This window comes from Amblyomma maculatum, chromosome 3, assembly GCF_055883805.1.
Source record: "Amblyomma maculatum isolate TAMU_Amacu chromosome 3, ASM5588380v1, whole genome shotgun sequence".
Lineage (NCBI taxonomy): Eukaryota > Metazoa > Arthropoda > Arachnida > Ixodida > Ixodidae > Amblyomma > Amblyomma maculatum.
The window spans coordinates 215,875,965-215,893,956 of NC_139346.1; the positions used below are offsets into that span (position 1 = coordinate 215,875,965).

General features: G+C 44.5%; 1 protein-coding gene across 4 annotated transcripts in view; it reads right to left on the reverse strand.

The window, feature by feature from the left end:
- LOC146197698 (uncharacterized) overlaps window positions 1-17,992 on the reverse strand; it is a 448,896-nt gene that overhangs the window by 286,623 nt on the left and 144,281 nt on the right. For all 4 annotated transcript variants that reach the window (XM_084599608.1, XM_084599606.1, XM_084599607.1 and 1 more), the window contains exon 2: window positions 13,471-13,570. The gene's annotated coding sequence lies outside the window, so the exon portion shown is untranslated. The remainder of the gene's footprint in view (window positions 1-13,470; window positions 13,571-17,992) is intronic.

The following is a 17,992-nucleotide window of genomic DNA, read 5'->3' on the forward strand; positions in this document are numbered from 1 at the left end:
GGTTTTCCTGCGCAGCTTGGGGTGAAGCGTCGCCCGGACGAGCTGAGGAACGGTGACCTCTCAGGGCCATCTGGGGGACGTGATCCGCCTGCGAAGGGACTCCCGCTGACCGACCAGTGTATGCTGCTCCAAGAGGGGAAAAGAAATATAGGTGAAGAAAAAAATCCGACGTGAGAAAAGAGGGGACGAATTTATCGCCTCCTTGATGGAAGATAGCTAATGGTTTTGATTGTCAGAATTGCCTTCATGTTTTTTTTTTCGCTCTACCATTCTTGTACTGTCTTTTACCGATGGTTTTTTTTATCCGAAAAAACAATAAAGCAACACGAAGTACCGTTTAGCGCAAAACGGCTTTTCTTTCGCCACGTTGTTGGTGACTCAGCCGCGAAGCACAGTGAAAAATTCCAGAAGGGGTTCTGCTGGTGACACCTCTGGATGTTCGCCCATAGTAGCTATGTAGTGTCTAAGCGCAGTACGGCGCGCAAACGGAGTTCAGCGAAATAAGTAAATACAGAGAGGCGGGAGAAAAAATATAGGAAATAAATTTTATATTCGGAAAAATGATTCTGATATAGCCTGTCGGAACATTCTTTTTGGATTATGAAACGCGACTTAGTTCACACTGTGAGATTAGCGCCGACTACCTGCTATCCTTCAATGTAATGTGGGCTCCAAACAAACTGGAGTTTTATCCCATTTTGCTTGAAAATAAATCGGTTCCCTTGTTCCCGTGCACTGTGTCTAGGAACCAGAACTGGTGCGCCATACCTGGAAAAAAAAAAAATATTATGGGCACTGATTATGACAGAAAACGAGTCCGAGTGGCCGATAAAATGAATACAGAAGGCTTAAATATACCTGATTTGCTGTGAAACAAATTCTATACCTGTTGCATAAAGAGCAGATTGTGCGCCGCTCACATCCTTCAAACTGTGAGAGTTCAAAGAGCGCTTTCAAGCTTATAAGCATCGAGGTAAAGAGTAGCAGTCAGAATCAACATCTTGACAATCAGAGGAAGAAAAAGAAGAGATATATATATATATATATATATATACATATATATATATATATATATATACACATATATATACATACATATATATATACATATATATATATATACACATATATATACATACATATATATATACATACATATATATATACACATATATATATATACACATATATATACATACATATATATATATATATATACACATATATATACATACATATATATACACATATATATATACATACACATATATATATACATACACACATATATATATACATACACACATATATATATACATACACACATATATATATACATACACACATATATATATACATACACACATATATATATATATATATATATATATATATATATATATATATATATATATATATATAGGGGTACAAATGATTAAAGTTTGAGCCTCACATGAATTCAATATCAGTGGGCATAGGATGCGGGTGTATCCTTTCAGCGCTGTTTCTTTTTGTTCACTTACAAGGCATATTCTTCGAAACGTCATATATGAATTCCAGCAGAATCAAAAATATTTAAATGCATTAGGCCAAACACCAACTGCTGTCTCCTATTCAAAGTTCCAGTTCGATAAAAAGGGGTTGAACATAAATGACATCGTACATTTATTCTATGGCTCCTTTCTTCAAAAGCTTCTACAGGCAGAGTTGGAATAAGATGTTTGAATGTCTTTAAAGATTTTCTCATTTAATTTCATGTGCTGAGTAGAAGACGCGTCTGCAGAGATTACTGAGCAAAATTGTGTTTATTGATAATTCTTACTTGGAATCCTAGTACATTACTTCGTCAAAGAGATCCCTCTACGTTTCTGATTCTGAACTGTCTTTTATTTCCTTTGTTGGAAGCCCATATATGTGTAGTGTAGCTCAAATATTGATTCATAACGAATACCAGCGAATTTGTTTCTTTAGCAGCTTTGCCGAGTAGTGTTGATCCTAAAGCAGCAAAAGTTTTTCGGGATACGACCCAGATTTTATGCCAGTCTGGCGGCCAGACTATTATTTGTTTCAACCCAGGCCTCAAAAAGAGGTGCTATTACTGGAGTAATTGAATCGTGTGCCCGCATATTCTAGCACAATTTGTTGACATGGGTAACCCGGGGCCTTTATTTTATATACTGCCATATGAGGAAAGAATATGCAATTTTTTTGAGGCTCATGTAAAGAAATTTCGTGCGCGAGTTTTGTGCGCGATGTGCGCGGGGTCTATGCTCTGATTAGTCACTTGTCAATCATCCTTACGACGTCATCAAAAAATAAGAATCCTGTCTCTACCGGAAATCGAACCTGCATCCATCGAATCCCCAGCCGAGTGCTTTAACCAACTGTGCCAGGCGTCGAACCGTGAAACGCACATCATCTTGTCTACAATGATAGTAGCCATGACAATAACACTGCAATTAGTAGATAATGATAATGAGAACAAACGTGATGTGCAGCAGCAACGCTCCAGCTTTCACATTTCTGCAGAGTATATTCCACAGTGCTCTCGGAATTATTTTTAAATTTTCATTTTGAAGTAAGATCTTGTTATCATTTTCCGTACACAGCGAAACAAGTGAGGTGCAGTAAGTCTTTTAAACTAGATTCACTCGTTTTACTTTGTTTCCAATTCCTTAAAGTTGAAGGTCAGCTGCTGAATACGAAAGTGTGAAATGTTGCAAGCTCTTTTGGGGCCGCTTGCAGTGGCACTGAAATTTACTCGCTCCTAGCGAGCAGTCACGACCAAAATATTACGCAGCACGTTGCTCCTATTAAACCTCGATCATGTTTTACGTATAGGAAAACCAAATCAGTGCTTTACGCTTCTCAAAACGGTTGAATTAAAAAATTATAAGAAAAATTACGACGCTCCCCGATGCGAAATTTGAGTGCAGCTATTTAAGCATTTTTGCGATATATTGAGGCAAATAATTTGAGAGAGGCTTCTATGCATGTACGCGCAGTTCCAGAGCACCACTTTGTTCACGAGCCAAAGAGAATTTCTGGCCTGGCTTTCGCGCGCTGGAATTCAGTTGGACAGGCGGACTGCCCGGACTATTCAACTTGTGGCATCTCCGAGACTGCGGAACATATATTATTGGTGTGCCCAGAGTATACGTGTGGATCAAAAGTGCTAGCCGCTTCCTTGAAGCGTTTGGGCAAGGCCTCTGTCGAAGGAGCTGCTGATGGGCGCTTGGCAGGACAAGGGGAAGGGTGTCCAGACACTGCGGGCTCTTTGGCGTTTTTTGTGTGCCACCGGACTTCACTCGCGCATGTAAAGCAGGTTGCCGTGCTTGTATACATTTTCATAAGCCTTCTCCCACATCGTCATTCATCATGATCATCTTTCTTCTCCCCTTCCCCAGTGGAGAGTAGCAGGCCAGATCTTAATCATTCCAGCCAAACTCTCTGCCTTTCCTTTCAATAAACCAATCTATCTATCTCAGAAGAAGAGAAAGTAGACCAACGAACGAGTGGCGCAGTGCTCGTGGCTCTTGTTTCTCTTTTCCTGCGAAATTATGTTTGGCACATGACTCCCTCATGGCTCTTCTTTCGCTCGGTTACACCGACAAGAACGGCGACACAGCTCAATCGCCGAACGGCACTCTAAAATAAGAATATAATTATGACACCACAACAACAGACGCAGTGCTACAATACAGATGCGTGCTGGGGACACGGTAACTAACGGTGCAGGTCAAAAGCCACCTGGACGCTTGACCAATGCCGCATTGTATCATACGCGGTATGCCGGTAAGTATCGTCCGTACCCTTGTGCATAGATGGAATAAACCTTTTTGCTTACTTTACGCAAGATGCGAAAGAAGTTAGAACGTCGCGTGCTTCGAATCATTTCGGACGCGACTGTATATTAACAGGTCCGCTGAAGGCACAACGGAAACGTAAAAACAGTGGTGGCATGAAAACAAAAAAATTTCTAGCATTTTTAGGGGGCTCGAAACACGCTTAACAAAATGTGCACAATACAAAAGACCTCTTCTTGGTGTCCCTCTCTCCGAGATGTTATCAGAAGCATTATCTACAGGTCATAGTTATGTTTAATTTTGTATGGCGAGAATAAAGACATGTCCAGCAAGGCTTGATAGCTGCGAGTATCTGGCCACGGGAAAAAGACGTATACGTCCTATAAAAGAAAATAGGGAAACTGCGGCTATGTTTTCCTGTTGTGGCACGGCGCTTGTGGTTATCCACACGACTTTCGATGAATTCTTTCAGAACGTCTAGCTCTGGCATCAACAGCTCAGTCAAGTAAGTTGCATTTAAAATTCCTGCTGGAAGAAAAATGGCGGATTAGTTGTGTGTCTATAAAAACGAATTGCTTGTCAGAACAAGACATAAAGAAGGGAAGTACTAAGCTGTGAGAAGGAAGTGTTGTCCTGTGCTGTCGTTTCGTTTTATTTTGACGAGGTGGAATGCATCACTAAAATGGGTTGTTAATTAACAACGTGTATTAACCGGTGCCATGTCATTGACATTATATAAGAGTACTAGCTATATAGAATGTACAGTAAGCACAAACTGATCCTCCCTTTCCGCCCATGCACCATGGGCGACCAAATACGCAGAGACAAAAAGCAAAGGGCGTACAGAAAGAAAGAGTTTGTCGTTCCCGAACCTCTAAATATATCGCGGGTACCACGGCGAACAAATATATTCGGATTCTGTTTTGTTATTAGAATAAAATGCGTGTCTAAAAGGGCTATATGATATATTAAAATTTGCTATTTCATCCATTCTGACACAACGCGAAAATGAGGTGACGTCGGCTTTGCTATCAGCGGCCGAAAACTGCTCATGAACTGCTTAAATATTTTCCAGTTTATTTTTTTTCCGTCGTTCATTTACCGACAGCGTGTATGCGCTTTCGCCAGCATTGAGAGCTGCTCGTGATTCTATGCCTATCGCCAACGCTCTATGTACCGATTGTTTGTGAACGCGACTACAGCCTCTGCGCTATTACGGCCCCATTGCCATTCGCCGAGCAAATATATCTGCCATCTTTGCGCCGTAACGTGATAGCACGGGGGTGTTCCATGGAAGGGCTAGAATTCGAAAGCCCGCAGGAAATGGAAAACTATACTTACGACCCAAGATTCTCTCCAGCAGCTACGGCTATGCGTAGCTATGAGTTTCGTAGGCTCGTGATATAAAGAAAAAGAAGGTTCCTGTTTACCATGTTCAGAACGTGCTTCGAGCGCTTCTAAGCATGGAGTTTTCATGTATTCGCCTTATCCTAACAATATTCGCAAATGAACTGCCGCAATGCCAACGAGAAAGTTTATCGCCTATTTTCGTATCGTGCTAGTGCCGAGTGCACCATGATCGTTAAACCAACATTGTGCAACGTTGCCTTTTCAATTGGCCCAGGTAAGAGACCATGCAGATAGTTTGGCCGGCTAGTTTTCCTCTCTGGCAATACTGAACAGATGCGCGCCAAAGAAAGAACTGTGGTCTGCTTTGAAGTGAAATTGTCAGAAACAAGAGAGAGCATCGAGGCCAGCCGCTTGGTTTGAATGCACATGACGTTTTTTTGTTATGTATTTATCTCATTTGGAGGAAATGATGACACTGCTCGGTTGAGTAATAACACAACGTATATTTATTTTTAATTTGATTATGTTGAATATTGTGCATTGATAAGAATAGGACAGTTCCCGCAGAGACAGCGCTTTTATTGTATGCATATGCAAGCTTTACCATGTTGCCCTTCCATTTTTTTTTTCGATGCTCACGTTTTACGCTGTGGCCGAAGAGATTGCAACTCTTATGTAGCGGATGGGTTTAGTTTGGTTTGGTTTGTAGGACTTTACACTCTCAAGCGACCCAGGCTATGAAAGACGCCATAGTGAAGGGCTCCAAAACTTTCCACCATCTTGGGTTCTTTAACATGCACTGACATCGCACAGCGCGCTGGCGCCTTGCTTTTCGCCTCTATAGAAAAGCGGCCGCCATGGCGAGGATTCGATCCCGCATCCTTGAACTCAGTGGTCGAGCGCTCTAACAACCACCACCACCCGCGGCGGCGAGTAACGCATGGTTTTGTACCGCAGGCCTGCATAACGTACAGTACGTGGCGCATTGGAAAACCGTGCAAGAAAGCATAAATAAAGCAGACGTTAGCGGTACCTGCCAACTTGAATGAACAGCCACGATGTGACGATGGGTAACCATTTCGGGCTAAAAAATTAAAAAAAAAAATACCTGTCAGTAATCAGTCAAGATTTTTGCCTCGCCTAATAGGCTCATGGCTAAGTGGAGGGAGAACAGCAGGAAAGCACCCGTCCTGTGTTTGCGTGTGCTTCTTCGTCCTCGTTTCTTCGCTTCTTCTTTCGTCACTTAGCGGTAGTGTTACAAAACGCGCACCTAAGAGGACATTAAACGTAAAAGTGTGAAAACGTGGTACTACTGAGATATATGACCAAGACAATTATATGTAATGTGCTCATCGCGAACGAATTATGTTGTTTAATGCGTGTTTGTGAATACTGGAGAAAGAGAGTGGACGAAGTTGGGTGTGCGGTGAGTTTAGGCTAACTCATCATGCTTACTACGCCCCTCAAACACAAAGTACGTCGTAAATGCTAAAGGCCTAAGGAAGCGGGCGCTCAAAGAACCTTCCTCGCCAGTATATTAGCCTTAGTGGACGAGCAAAGACAGGTGGAGAGCTTTGATCGACCAACCGTTCTCTGGTTTTGCCGCCGGATGACTTTTCCACCCAAGCCAGGATTTCCCAATAACAGCAGGGGTCGCCTCTTCCTTGCCCTCCCGCGTTCTTGTTTGAGCTTGATTTGGTTCGTGTCCTGGGGACATGGCCGTATATAAAGAATTGAAAACATGTGTTCCCGCTGTTCCCCCCCCCCCTCCCCTCCCTTCCCCCCCTCCCCCGCTCCCACACCTGGCTGATATGTCACCGACACCCGCCCGCTAGGTGGGTGGGCTTAGATTACAGAGCAGTTGTTATCACCCAGGATTCGAGACGAGAATGTCAATACTTAAGCAATGCTCAAGAAAAAATAAAAGCTAAACGTTACAACCGTCACAAAAATCTGCATTGTTGGGTTATGGTTTGCGACTCTGCTCCTTGTGTACCGTGTTTAATATACTGATCACAGAAATGATTTCTTTTTTATTGATTAATTACACCGCACGGCGCGAAGGCCTGGCAGTAACGTGGTTAGTCGCTTTCCATTGTTGCGCAGCTTTATCGATAAAAAGATTTGGAAACAAGTTTTCTTTGCATGGCACTCAAAAACTTTAATTAAGGGAATTTTCTTCATGTAGGCGCGCTGAACTTTAACTCGAGACAATTCACCAACACAAGAGTTGTCTCGAGTTAAAGTTCAGCGCGCCTACATGAAGATGGAAAACCAACTAGCCGCCATTACAGCATTGCTTAAGGGAATTTGGCATACTTTAGAAATGCAGAATGGCTCGTTACATCACCTTTGCGCTCAATGTCAATTTTTTTTCACGAAGTATTAAATGCAAGAGCCTTGTTATTAATTTGTTATTATGAAAAATTAAATATGCTAAAAGAAACTATTTTAAGGCGAACGGCTTTATTGGCTCATACTCGCGGCCGCGACTAATCCACCCATCTTGATAGCCCATCTATCACTCTAACACTCGGTACACAATCGATTCCCTTAGTAACTGAAATCAGACTACTAGGAATGACTCTACTCCCATGGAGCCCATGGGATGTAATCAAAGCCCTCCACACTCATGCTCAACAAACTACTCGGCTCATCCCTCGTGCAGCACATCGGAAAACAGGCCTTCACGAAAGAAATACACTTCAGCTGACTCAAGCACACGTTACCAGCAGAGCCGCAGAGCCCCTCACTAGCAAGGAGTGTGATCGCCTAAACGCTTTACACCACAGTTGCACAGAAACAGCGCACCTGCGCCTTCCTCCCAGCACCTCGACACTCCGCTTACTGAAGCTTGGCGCCCATAATACATATGAGGAGAACTCCGTGAAGCTACGCTGGCAGCCTTTTGCGTACACCAGCAGGTCGAGCACTGCTCTCTTCTCTGCACACATCCCTAATAGGACTCCCATCTGGAGGCACACCATTACTTCCTGAGATTCGTTCGAAAATTTTAGTGCCCCCCCCCCACCCCCTCTCTGCCTAAAAACATGAATCCGGGACGGGACGGAAACCGCAGAACAGTCAGGGCACAAGCCTTACACAGACATTATAGAGAAGACCCCAATGTAGCACATGTAGATGCGGCCATTTATGCAAACGCCTATCGTAAGGTACTAGCAGTTACAAACAATCACGCAAAACATCTCTCTTCTTGCTCAATTCTCACCGATTCTACAGTACAGGAGGAGGAAGCAGCCATTGCACTATCCATGACATCTATACGCCCGCCACGAAAATCATACCGTATTAAAAATCGACTATCCTTAGTTTTTCCAATGTTTTAGTTTCCCCCAATACTAACCGACTTTAGCGTTTTTGGCAACCCCGACAATCGATCGCCTTTATTTGGACACGCGCACATGTGGCTCTTCCCAGTAATGAGCAGTCTCACTCCCTGGCCCGAGGTATCACTTTCCAGGCTGTAGAGGAACGACGTTCCTCACATGCCGGGGAGTGCCTGCTGTCCTTTCGTGACATCCTTAACTACTACCGCGAAAATAGGAGAACTTACACACCCTCTGCCCCGAATCTAACAATAACATAAGCGCCCATTGGCGCAAGCTACGAACGTGCACAGCCCCATACCCCATCCTTCTCTATGCCCGATTTCCTGATCACTTTCCTTCTTCCTGCAAGCTCTGTGGCGAACCTGATGACTTTCTACACACATTACTCACATGTCCCTCATTCACACATCTTCTTTCACGAGAGGTGGCCCTATAGATTACTGGGAGCACCTACTCAGCAGTACCTCCGATCAGGACCAGCACAAGATTATTACTAGCGCTCTCGCTAGTAATAATCTACCTACCGTCCCAGCCCTAAGGGGCTGTGGGCTGGGACGGTAGGTCAACGCTGCTTGCGGCGGGGGCTAGCTGCAGCCACTGAATTTTATTTGTTGTAGGCCGTCATTGCACCCGCCACTGCTTCAGTAGTGGACGACGGCTGTTGTTGCGGCGCGCGTCCTTATCTCTCTCTTCTTTTTCCTTTCTTCTTTATCTTCTGTCCGCACGAGGCAGCGGAGGTGGCTCAGCTACACAGCCAGTAGCAGACCCGTGCATTTCCTTTTCCTTCTTCCTACAGCCACAACAACAACAACAGCACATTAAACTGAGCAGTAAGGAAAAGGGGGAAGGTGGGTAGAAAGATTGATGGATTTATTGTAAGGAAAAGGCAGAGATGTTGGCCGGAATAATTCAAATCTGGTTTGCTACTCTGCACTGGGGAAGGGGAAGGAGAGAAGAAAGAAGATCATGATGGGTGAAGATGTGGGAGAAGGCATATGAAATATGTATCTACAGGCACAGTGGCTTGCTTTACAAGCGCGAATCAAGTCCGCTGGCGCGCAAAAACCGCAAAGAGCACGCACTGCCTGGACATCCTTCCCCTTGTCCTGCCAAGCGCCCAGCAGTTGTTGTTGTGGCTGTAGGAAGAAGGAAAAGAAAGTGCACGGGCTTGCTACTGGCTCTGTAGCTGAGCCACCTCTGCTGCCTCGTGCAGAAAGAAGAGAAAATAGACAAGAAAGAAAAAGAAGAGGAAGAGAAAGACGCGCGCCGCAACAACAGCTGTCGTCCACCACCGAAGTGGTGGCAGGTGCAATGACGGCCTACAACAGATAAAAATTAGGTGGCAGGCTAGCCCCCGCCGCAAGCGGCGGTGACCTATCTGCCCCTGCCCCATCAGAGGCGCCCAGCAGCAGTTCCTCCGACAAAGGCCTCTTGTCCAAACGCTTCAAGTGGAAGTGAACGGTTTGGTTTGGTTTGAGGGATTTAACATATCCCAAAGCGACTCAGGCTATGAGAGACGCCGTAGTGGAGGAGTTCGGAAATTTTGACCACCTGGGGTTCTTTATCGTGCACTCACATCGCACAGCACACGAGCGCCTTGCTTTTCGCCTCTATCGAAAAGCTGCCGCCGAGGCCGGTATTCGATCCCGCGTCCTTGGGAACAGTAGTCGAGCGCCGTAACCACTGCGCCACCCCGGCGGGGTGAACGAAGAAAGAGAGAGATGCCGTAGTGGAGGGCTACAGACCACAGCGCTATAACGGCTTTCACCTCATCGCACTTTAGTGATCCAAAGTCGCCCTAGCATTTTTTATTGCTTTAGAACTATGTATCCGAGCGTACCTTTCCAACGAGATTCTGGTTGCCCTGTTCTGAATTTTCTGCCGGTTTAACATTGAAAACAGCTCTGAAAGGGTCTTATACTATACAGACATATTCCACGGTAGGCCTAACACAGGTCATAAATACAGTTTTCTTTAGGTACAGCCGAGGCGAGGGCAGGGAGTGACCTAGGATTTCTCTGAACAGAGTATATACGCTCCATGCAACGTTGGTAAACAAGTGGTCCACATGCGAACTCTATGAACAGCCATTCAAAGCATTATGACACCTAAGCATTTGCATGTTGACTTCTTCCTTGCCAGTTCCTTATTTATGTCCTACTTGGCTTGAATCTTGGTTTTGTTTTCCGTCTTGACTTTCCCGTCAGAAGCACAGAGGTTAATAAAAAAGTGCGAAAGCTTAATTATTGATTAAAATCAGAGAAAACAAAAACAAAAGAACAATCGCATGCTTCCAGGGCAATTCGAACCGATTTTTTTTTTTATTGTAGTGGTTTTCGCAACTATTTGTACAGCGATTAGCACGACAAGCTAAAGAAAGAAAATATCTCTTCGCTTTCCTTGGTTTCGAACAGTGCTGGCTTCTTTTATAACCTAGTCATAACAACCATATCGTTTCTCTGCTTTTGTCTGCTTAGTTGCTCAAAAAGGGCCTCGATACTGATAATCTTGATGTAATAGGCAGCATACCAAATCTACAGTTACTTAACTGACTACCGCTATCGCACCACTACCGCGTTTGAAACGTGAGTTTTCGTGCATGACGAATACATATTGGGTGAGAAGAAAAATGCTCGCATATTTCTTCTTTGGGCATTAAATAGCCTAATTTGAAGATAGAAAGAAAAAAAAAAAACGACATGCGATGCAAATGTGTGCTTGACCACGCCTATTAACATACATAATTCACTTGCGGTGATATTTGCGCAATATGGGAAGCCATTTACGCAAGCTTAAAAAGGTTCGAAGAATAGTGTAGCTTGACGAGAACACTTGTCACGTCTGACTGCGTTAAAGTAGATTTCTTCGCACCGCTGGGAAAACAGTCCGCCTTTCGACTTTCATTTCCTGCCTCTTTCAAAGTCGGTTACTGCGTCTTTGTTCTTGAATTTAAGGCCTGATAAAAGCATGATGGTGGAATTACTTTATACGTTCAATCGGCCCTCTCGCTTGTAGAGAGATGACAGTAAAGCAAAGTTATCAACTAGCCATAGACGGGGAAATTTAGACACCCACACCAGTACGGAGATTTGGAAGAGGCTGTGGCTAGTGGGCTCATTTTTGAGGAACCAAAAGAGAAAGTTCATGAGTTTGCACTAGTATATTCACCTATATGTTAATGTGCAATCGGTGACGGTGGTAATTTAATCAAGGAAGTCAGACAGAAGACTCACCTCCCTGCCGAATATACACAGATGGCGAGACGGCAGCACGTTTTAATTAGAACGAAGTGGGGTCTTACGAAAACGCCAGACCAGTGAGTAGGGGAGCGCAGCTTCATTTGCATGTTCCGGATGGAAACTGTTTCCCTCTCTTACCAGAACTGTCCAAGCGAAAAAAAACAACAACTGCGGGATCAGCTGCTTGTCATGCGGGGCCCTGCCTGAAGGCGCCTCGTGAACGCCAATAACCTTAGGCAAACGTTTGCACAGAAATATTTGCGCGAGCACACACACCAGAAAAAGCATGGTGGGATTATGAAGGAGCCACGGCTTCAGTAACAGTACCATCATTTAAAATGGTAACTAGGTGTGCTCTCATGGTTTGGCTGCCGCATTTACAAGCAGGCGAAAATTTGCGACCGTTGATTCTCACTGACTCTCTCTCCGTCACGAGGCGAATATCGGCTGTGGTGAAGAAACCGCGGTGGACAAACATTGTTCTTCTCGGGGGACGCCGTAGAAAATGCAATGTATAATATTCAGATTCGCTCACACATGCAGCAGGTCGAGGAGGGTCAGTAGATCAATGAAATTTCAAGAAAACGCAGTTACTATTGTTGAACTGTGACTTCTAATAATATTTTACGCAGAAAGAGGCCTGGAACTTTTTTCACCAGCATCAAAAATAAGGACGCTATCTGGCTCGCTGCAGCGCCGGGATAGCTACTACAGCATGCACATGCGAGTTGCGAGTGCTATGTTGCAATGCGCGAACTCCTATCGCTCTCAATAAAGGCGAGGAAAGGTGGAAAGATTCGCGCAACAGTTTGCGCTTCTGTCCTCTGCTCTTCTTTCTATTGCAGATCCCATACAACCTGCCGCAACGTTTTTCTTCTTTCCTGTCTATTTCTCATTCTTCTTCAATTTCAAAGCTCATCTATATTGTTATTACGAATACTGGACTCCCCCTACGCGGTCAGTATGCTGCAAATGCGAATATATATATGCAGGGTAGTGCTTATGAAGAAAAATTAGAATATAGTCTTGGTGTTAAGCACAGAATTCTTTTAGTTCCCGCTCTTGGCAACCGTAGGCGGTCATCATCCGCAAGCTATGGCAAATATTACGTTGAACCTGCGGCCTAGAATAAGAGAAAATATGATGCCGAGTGTTCCAAAACTTTCGTTCCAAATCCAGATGGGCATCTGATAAAGCAACAAAAGGCAACGTTGTGATGCTGCGAAAGTTCTCAAATTGCGGCGAAGGTTCTTCCTTTACCAGCGCACCCGTGAAACCTTTGCGTATGTTACCACGCTGCCTGCGTTCGGACTGAAATTCGTAGTCGTGACTGATTCCGAAAGTCGTGAACGTCGACGTTAAATAGCATTCCAAAGTGCTCCAAGTTTTTTTACGATCATTTACCTCGTTTTTCTTTTTAAGGCAATGTTTCCAGAGCTACAAAAGCGAGAGCAGATATTCCGATCTTCTTTCGTCATTCGAATTTTTATTTATGAACCGTACATAGTAAGTTTGCGCCTCCATTTAGGTAAACTGTATTGTTATTTAGATAAGAGGGGGGGGGGGGGGGGTCTGTCTGCGCACGTGCAGACAAAACACTCTGGACGAGTTAAAGGTAATGTATGAAGTGTGTGATGTACACCCTCACATATAAAGGTGCCAAAAGGGCCCCGGCGAAAACAACCCTGCAGTGTGTAGGAACGGGGAAATTTAAATATGGCGCACCTTTTTGGCCGCTGTGTAGACGCGAGCGAAGGATGCCTTCCTCCTCCCCGCTGGTCAGCGACGTGTGTCAGCGCCACGACGGCGACGGCGGCTGCAGGTCCTGCACGTAAAAGACCATAGGTGAGAACTGATGGGACACAGGACGCCAGTGGTGACCGGGGGCAGTAATTGAAGAAAATGAACATCAGCAGCAAGCGAGCAAAAGAGAGAGCAAATTAAACACTCCTCGCCAGAAACCGCGGCCAACTACTGCGGTCTCTTGAACAAGCGAAAGACAACTAATGTGTTTTTTTTTCGCTGTTAAAAGATTTTCCGGCAGCTTTTGCTGGGCCACTACCCAGCAAAGGATGAGAGCAGGCCGCTGAATAGTATGCCACTAACGGCACCTGAACGAACCATGCAAAATGAGGATGCGTTGCTGACTTTCTTTTTTTCCTGATGCCTTGCCTAGATCAGAAAAGGCACTCGAAAAACAAAAATGCCTTAAGGCCTCAGATCATCTTTAGAATAAATATTTATGAATGTATGTATCAATGCATTATTTTTTTCTTATTACATACACGCATAGTTTTCTTTTCGCCTGTTGTGTGTGCTTTTCTTTGGACAAGAAGACGACTAAAAGATAAGTAAAGTGAAACGGAGCATGACGTAGCAGCAGCAGATTCGTATTTCATCATGAGAGCGTGTCGTCTTGTATTGATTAGTCTTATAGAGTGTTACCGTATGTATAAAACCAACATTTCCTAGAACAAGACCTCTTTACTGCGACACACACCTCTCAACTTGTCGCCTGCTGTTGTCGCGACGTATGCTGTAGAATTTACAATGAGGCAGGGCCAGGCATTCAGTGTGAGCCTTATACCTAAACTCCAAAACCTGTAAGGAACAGTAAGGACCTCCGGTTTTGTATCGACTCACTTTCAGATTTATTCGTTTGTCTGATTACGACTGGCCGCTGAAGCCTGTTACTTCTGAATGTAAGCGGTTGGCAATGCCGTTCGATATCTCTGAGTCATAAGGAGGCTTGACAAGCCCCCCCCCCCCCCCCCCCCACCCTGCTTTTTCTAGTAAGAAGAAAAAAAAATTACAAATGACACGTTTGGGGTTATGCATTTTGTATATATTGGTTGTGTCTTTCAACCTAACACAACCTCAATAACGGCGAAAGCGGCCTGTTTGCGTTAAACACTTTTCGATGCCTAGCATCGGCCGAAAATTGTTTGAGTAGAAAAACGTATTTTTCCTGACTTACGCTGCCGTGATTTTCCCATAAAAGGGCCCCGATGCTAAATATAAGCATTGCCGACCTGGAGGTAGAACGCCCTAAGAAGCTTGTGTATATGAGTTTGCTTATTCGGTGAGCGCAAATAGTTAGGCGAAGATACACTAGAGTGGGCACAAAACACACCAAGGAAGAAAGTGCTGCGGCCTAGAAAGAGTATAGGGTTTAAGAAATGAATTCAACAAAAACCAAGAAGAAAGACAGCAACATTAAGGCGAAAAAGATTATTGAAGTGAAAACACGCGGCTCTATCAACGATCGTTGGAAATTTTGAGGAGTTCCGGTAGAGCGTTCGCGAGGCTCAACGACGGAAATCTTCGATTTTTTGCTCCTGCATCAGACGGCGTTATGGCAGGGAAGAAAACTTAAAACTGAAACGTTTATTTTTATATCACATCAGACTGAATTTATAGAATAAAAAGTTGTGTAATATTCAGGATATCGAAAAGAATGCGATGAAAGGAGGCTGGCTGTAGACTGGCTGCAGGACTCTGTAGGAACAACAGGTAATGAAACAACGTGATGCTAGAGGAACTTTGAAACGATCATTTCCTCAATTTGAAAACGCGTCTATTCCTAATCATGTCAAAGATTAAAAATGTGTCATTCTGAAGATTGTTTTGCGCTTAGCTCCAGGCGACTTTTTCTTTATAAATGATCGCATTGCTAGAATAATAAGCAGTAAATCTGTAATATCTATTTCGTGATACCTGCGAAAAAAAAAAAGAGTAAGCTATGTCTTAGGAAATAACTGTCCAGGACTGTCTAACAAGAAAGAAAGTAGCCAGTTCGTACGTTTTGGATAACAGGCACAGAAGGAAAAAAAAAAAAAAAGAAAGATAGGAAAAAATGGCAAAAAGTGTGCGTGTCGCACTTAAATATGGAGTATGCATCAACTAAATGCTTAAACGTCGGGCCTTTTCTCACTGGATGGAGTGCTACACATACAGCATCTTGAGGGTCTCGAAGAGGGACCTAGAGAGTGATTCCAAATGAAGCTATGCAGAAGTGTCATCATAGAAATTGGGAGCGAACAGCACAAACCTTAGCCACTTTTAGAACAGGGCCCTTGTGAAACGTATTTCAATATTTTGCGGCTCAGTATAGGTTTTCGGGCCAGAATGCAGACATTTCCTATATGGTAAAGGCTTGTCAAGGAGACGAAGCCATATCCCACAAACAGAACACAACGCGGGCGGATTTGGAGGTGGCCCTATGCAGCTGCGAACTCGCGGCACAAAGGTCCTTTTATCCGTGATCTCGGCTTGGAGTTTCATCTAGCGGCGTCTCGGAGTGAGGACCCGACTAACCCGGCCCCTATACTCTAACCCATTTATATTAAACGTATATTTTGTACTACTATACTACTATTATTTGGTACAAGCTTACACGTCTTGATTGCACTGATTTACGAAGAAGTGCTTGATTGTGACAAAACGGGTACGAGTAGGTTCGTATGTTGCTACAGCTAGAGCGCAATGTTCAAGACTGAATTCAGCTTGTTCTAGAATTTTAAATGCCTTGGGCACTTTAAATGCTGCGAGAATCAATGCGTTCCACGCTTGTCTCGACACGTAATGCGTTATTGAGCTATAGCCGAGTTGCTTTAAAATTTGTATATTCAAAGACACAGTGATGACAACTGAAAACAATTTTTCGTAATAAAAATTGGTTCTGCGACAATTTCTGATCATGTTGACATTTGCTCGCCAACAAATAAAGATGAGCGTAGGACTGAGAAGACAGCATTACTGAATTTCGTTTCCACCATATCAAATATGATAAAAAGAAACTTTGTGATGGCTATCTGCAGGTGAATTGCGATGCCGTACATCCTCAGAGATGCACGCCCAAAAATTTAGTCGTGGTTTAACAGCTTGTGGTTTGGTTCGGTTTGAAAGGAAAGGCATGGATTTTGCACATAGTAGTTTACACTATGGTTACAGCTTTATTAATGCCGTTGGGGCACTTTTAACCACTAAAGTGCGATGAGGCGAAAGCGTCTGTTGCGAAACGTATAAAGCCCCGCTTTAACCGAGTCGTACTAACGTGCCTTAGTGCCCTAGGAATAATGCGATATCACTCTCCCCTATGAAAGGAGAGGCCCGAGTTGGCAGCTTCTGCCAAAAGTAAACGTCTCCTTCTTCCTCTTCTTTTAGTGCGTAGTACTACTAGCCGCAATCGTGGATTTCGCCGATGTCTGTCCGAAGCCGCTAACTATCTTTTCGTGAACTTGAAGTGGAGAAAGAGAAGGTGGCGACGCGCGAGTCGCGCGGCTTAGAATTGAGGAAACGGAGCGGCCGCACAATTGCAGCTGAAGCCACGCTCTCTCTGTCCATCCGTCTCTTCGTGAACCTGAAGAGGGGAAAGGGAAAGTGGCCTCACGCATGCATCGCGCGACTTAACACTGAGGGGGCGGAGCAGCCGCATAGATGAACCTAGTTAGAGAGTAAGATAGTGATAGAGGGGTGTGTCTGTTGCAGGCGTGGCGGCCGTCATTGTAGAGTGTTGCACAAGCGTGTGTTACTCCAGAGTCAGCAGTCGTGTGTCGCTTGCACATCCTCATTTTCGGCGTCTCTTTCCTCGCTTCAGTCACTCCCCAGCCTTCACGGAGAGCAAACGTTCACGCGTAGTGCTCACTGGATATCGGCTCCGAGCAGCTGCTGCTGAGACCTTTTGGCCGCAGAGCAGTGCATTGTAAAGGGATACAATGTGCCAGTTTTAGTTCATTTGTGAAGATGATGCAAGGAAAGCTGAGGACGCAGTTGCGCCGCCCGTTTGCTACGCGTCTCAATGCATAAAGCCGGGCTAGGCACTGCGGCGCAGGTTTGCCGTGATCGACGTGCTGACGTATAACAGTTACGAAAGCAGCATGATCGTGAGTCTACTGATTTTGATATTGCAGCTAAACGGGGAAAGAATCTAGAAGCACAAAGAATGAGGAAACGTGCTGAAGGAAACTGCTTAAGACACTGAGCGTCGTCGTGAAACGGATTCCGAAGCGAAGAGGAACAAACGTGCGGTAGAAACTCTAGGACAAAACGGGCTGCGCGACTGCAAGCGATGGAAGGCTATAGCAGGGATAAGCAGTGCTAAGCACTTGCTTCAACATTTGATTAACTATGCAAATCGGGTGCGTGTTTTTTTCTTCTTCTTCTTCTTCTAGCGGTTGCTAGGCAACGGCTCAAGGTCAGTGCGACCATTACCAAGGTGCCACCACGACGAAAGTGCGATCACGGC